Genomic DNA, 4562 nt, shown 5'->3' with positions numbered 1-4562 from the left:
AAGAAAATCAATGTTGAACAAAAAATGAAGAAGAAATTAACTTCTAATGACACCTTGATTATATTTCCTGAGATTTATTCCCCTGGAAAAGCTAGGCCAATATTCTTGAATTACTCACCTTTTTGGGGGCATTGCATGAATAAATCCTATGAAATGTAATCAAAATATGGGATTTGTTTTTCTTACTGAGAATGCCTTGGGTGTTCCATGTCCTGATAATCAGCTCTTGGGAATAGATTCATGTTTCTTAAAAACTGGTTCACAAGTACCTGGAATCCTTTTCTGCATTCTTCAAGTACTTAAAAATATTGATGAATCTACACATTTCAGTATTTTATTTAGAAAATGGATTGATTTAGATGTCATGTAGAGTAATATTAAATTCATACTAATAGACTTGGTCTTCACACAACTCAGTGGAAAAAGATTAAGACTTTTTGTTCCTGTATTTGATAACAGAAAGGGTTAAAAAAAAAAAAAAGAAGTTATGCCATTATGTTGAATACATTTTAGAAAATCTGGAGAACATAATATTAATATTGAAACCATATATAGAGCCAATTAAGCATAATAGCCCATACATTTCAGTTTCTTAATTGGAGACAGATTAATCCTCAAGCCATTATGGTACATTTGCCACTTAACATGACGTTTCCTAGTTTCAATTGTTTTATATAGAGTTATATAAGAATAAAGTATATTATTCTACACGAATTGTGAATAACAAGAATTATGGGAATGTATTGTAAACTCAATAACGTCATCTATTAGAAATTAAACTAAAATAATCTAGGGTCTTTTTAGGAGATTGTATTGAAGAGGAATAAAACAGGACTGACAGATTGGTAATTCTATAGCTTATCTATATGGCCTCTGATTCATGGTGGATAGATGTGTCGACATGGCAAAAAAAAAAAAAATGAACAGGATTTGATGGCCATTCTTAAGATGCAGCTTGATAATTAGCCAACCACCCTGAGGAATAATTTAAGGTATGGTGTTAATGACTAATGATGGTTAAATTATTGACCTCTGTAATGAGTTGGAATGGACTTGATGGCACTTGGTTTTGGTGTTTAGGGAAAAATAAATTCATATTTGCTAGGAATATATAAGTTCTTAACCCAAAGTAAAAGCAGAGTAGATACTGTTTATTTATTTTTTATTTTTTGTTGTGCTCTAGGTGAACATTCAGAGCTCAAGTTAATTTCTCAAAAATATAGAATGCTTCACATATTTGAGTGTCATCCTTGCAAAGAGGCCACACTAATCTTCTCTGTATCATTCCAATTTTAGTATATGTGCTGCCGAAGTAAGCACTAGATTTTATTTTTGATTAATAGGGAACGCTCTGTGGGTGTCACTCGAGTCATATTACTCTCCTCTACATACTCATGCATCACCGTACACCTGATTCTGCTAAGCACTTAGTTCTTCTCAAAGGTTAATTTACTCTAGAAAGTGTGGCTAGCCCTCATTTAACTTTTGAACAAAACAATGAACAGATTCTATACCATAAATTGAAACAGTAAGACTAGATTTTAAGGTAGTATCTTTCCTATACCAAGTGTCTTTGTGTGTTTTTTAAATCCTTTTCAAAAAATGAAAACTATTGTTGTTCAGGAAAAAAACAAACTGGTCTAATAAATTCTTTGCTATTCTTTGGATGAAAGTAATCAACTTGCCTTTTTACTTTCCAGTAAGTTGCTTGGGATAAATCATTGTAAAGACACATCCTTGAGGTATCTCATCCTTGGGCTTTATCTCCTAAACCAGAGCAATACAGGTTTAAATCTGGAATGTATGGGATTTATTTACCAAGTTGCTTTCTGTCTAGAAGAATACATATGCACAAGAAGTTTTCCAAATTCTTCATTTGGCTGTGTGGACATGGACATCAAAGAATTTGTGAAAAAACGTGTTTTATATTTTTTGGGCATTTGGGTGATCCAACTGCAATTTCTGCCTCCCAGTTGAGCATTTGGATTGATTCAGCTGACCTAGCTGCTACCCCTTCCTCCTTCACTTCACCTTGTGCCTCCCTAATTGGAAAAGAACAGCACCCTCAGAGAATGAAACATGGTTCCTTACCTCAAAGTTTGGAGGTAATTAAACTCCCTGCTATAATTACTGTGATTTGTTGATCTACCTGATTCAATGAAGATGACAAGCAAAATCTCAGCTTTACCTACCTATGTTTTGGAGACACACCCTTAGGCAAATGAGCTAATTAGGGTTGCATGAAACCCTGGTGGCGGAGTGGTTAAGAGCTACAGCTGCTAACCTAAAGGTCAGCAGTTCGAATTCACCAGGTGCTCCTTGGAGACCCTATGGGGCAGTTCTACTCTGTCCTACAGGGTCACTATGAGTCAGAATTGACTCGATGGCAGCAAGCTTGGGTTTTGATGAGCCAATGATGAGATCAGTTAATCAAAAGCCCTGCCAGTGCTGGTTGAGGTATAAACTGCCTGACATAATCCCAAAGACCCTTCAAACCATCAGTTCTTGATTTCCCTCAGCTCTACATCAGAACGCTCTTGTGTTTAGTTTTATCTGCACTGTGTCCAAGTCTCCACAAAATTTTCCTTTAAAGCAGTCTCATCTGAATATGTCTGTGATTGGCCAGGCTACAAACCTCACACACATAGCAGAGCTTCTCCCTCCTGCCTTCACCAGTGCCCTGATACCAGTCAGCAAACTAACCTGCATCCCATATGATTCCTCCTGCCTTTTAATCACCAGGAGCTAAGGTTCAGTCAGTCCTGATTCCTGTTTCCTGACAGGAAAGTTCTGTAGAGAGGGCTTTAGAAATTAGTCCTTGACTCAATTTTTTCCACATTTCTGGAATTTTTTTTTTTTTTCAACACCCCAGATCATATCTCACCAATGTCATTGTCCTTCTTCCCTTCCCTCGTCTCCCAGAATGAGCTCCTGGATTGATTTTGTTCAGACTTTGTCAGACTTTTGGTCTTTGCTTCAAACTTCACTGTTTAACCCATTTGCCTAAATACCCAGGAATTCTCTAAGGGGTTTCTTCCATAAATGCAACTTTCCTAGGGAGTGTGCTATGCAGCTGTGTGGTCTATGGTCTATACAAATACCTTACCGGAAACTTAAACAGAGTAAGAGCTACCCTGCTCCAACCCTGTACAAGGTCAAGCAGGTTACCTGGCTAACTTCTGCTAGGTGAATCTCTTCTTTAACAGAGGTTTCTCTGTGCCAAGGTGCAGGCAGCTATTGAGGAACTGGGGAGACCACTTCTAAATTCTACCTACTACCTAGTGGCCTTTTTTTTTTTTTTTTTGCCAAACCATTTTCTGTGAGTTGGGTCTTCTTTACTTCTCTGCAGCCTTGTTTTTGAGGGACTCTTAGAATGGCTTGGAATTAACTTGCCTTACATCTAACATTCTTTCTATCTCTATATTCATTTATAAAATCTTACTCCCATTCATTATTCCAAGAAGCAGGCAAATTCTCATAACTGTTCTGGTATGAATCTATGCCATTGTTCAGGCAGAGCCTCCACCATGGCATCATTGTTTGAATCCTGAGCTTTGGCTATTAGCCTACTTACTTGGACTCTGATTGGCTTCTCTTCTACCAGGTCACCAATTCCTGAGTAGAATCTAACTCCCCGCTTTTTGCAAACTGATATTAATCAGGTAGAATTAAACTCAGGGTAAACACTTCATCCTTCATGGAGGAATAATAGACACGGTGCATCTATTTTCATTATACAAAATAGATGAAGTTAACTAATACTACTTCTTTCATCTTGTTTTATTTGGAATAAATTTTGCATTAGGCAGCCAAATGATGATTTTAAGACAACCCAGCAAACTGCTATGCTCACAGCCTGGAAATTCCTAGCAAACCTAATACCATCAAGGGATGTAGCTACACACACATAATTACACAGTTCTCTTTTCAAAACTTGTTTATTTTTTATATCATTTGGCAATAGCTATAAATTTATGACAAACCAAAAAGGTTATAGTTATGAATTACAGGTTAGCTCCTAAGGATCCCACAGAAAAACTGAAAACTCAGAACCCTATTTAAAACAGTAGGATGATTTCGACAATCATTTTTTCCAGTTTTAAGACCAAATACATTGTCTGTCTCAAAACTATATAATAATGGTGTTTTAAGGATTACTCAAATAGCCGCAAACATCTCTGAACAGATGCATAGTTTCAAATAATCATTATAAACTGTAAAGAGTAATGGAGTTGATTTCTTTTATTGGTAATGGATATTGTATATGGGCATGGTTTTAAAAAAGTCATGTAGACCACCCTACCTAAGTAGATCATCCATTCTCTTTTTATCTATACCTGTATTACCTGTCACTTTCCATCATCACATTTATCACACTTTGTAATTTATGTGTATTTGTATGTATGTTGATTTTGTGTCTTCACCACTATAATTCAACTTATGGGCTCCATAAGACCAGGCATCATGCCTATTTTCTTCACCAGTGTATGTTCAGCACCTATGCCTGTCCCTGTGCTAAGTGCTAAATAAATAGGCATTAAATACATTAAGTATAAGCATTC

The 4562-nt window shown here is 36.3% G+C and overlaps 1 non-coding gene across 1 annotated transcript; it reads right to left on the bottom strand.

Moving 5' to 3' along the window:
• Positions 1–1213: 1213 nt before the first annotated feature.
• On the bottom strand, positions 1214–1320 carry LOC126058237 (U6 spliceosomal RNA). Its single transcript, XR_007513149.1, has one exon. It is a non-coding gene; the product is annotated as a U6 spliceosomal RNA (small nuclear RNA).
• Positions 1321–4562: the final 3242 nt, after the last annotated feature.

The sequence above is a fragment of the Elephas maximus genome, chromosome 1 (assembly GCF_024166365.1).
Source record: "Elephas maximus indicus isolate mEleMax1 chromosome 1, mEleMax1 primary haplotype, whole genome shotgun sequence".
NCBI classification, from domain to species: Eukaryota; Metazoa; Chordata; class Mammalia; order Proboscidea; family Elephantidae; genus Elephas; species Elephas maximus.
The sequence above is the reverse complement of the archived record's forward strand: the minus strand, read 5'-3'. Positions and strand labels throughout refer to the sequence as shown.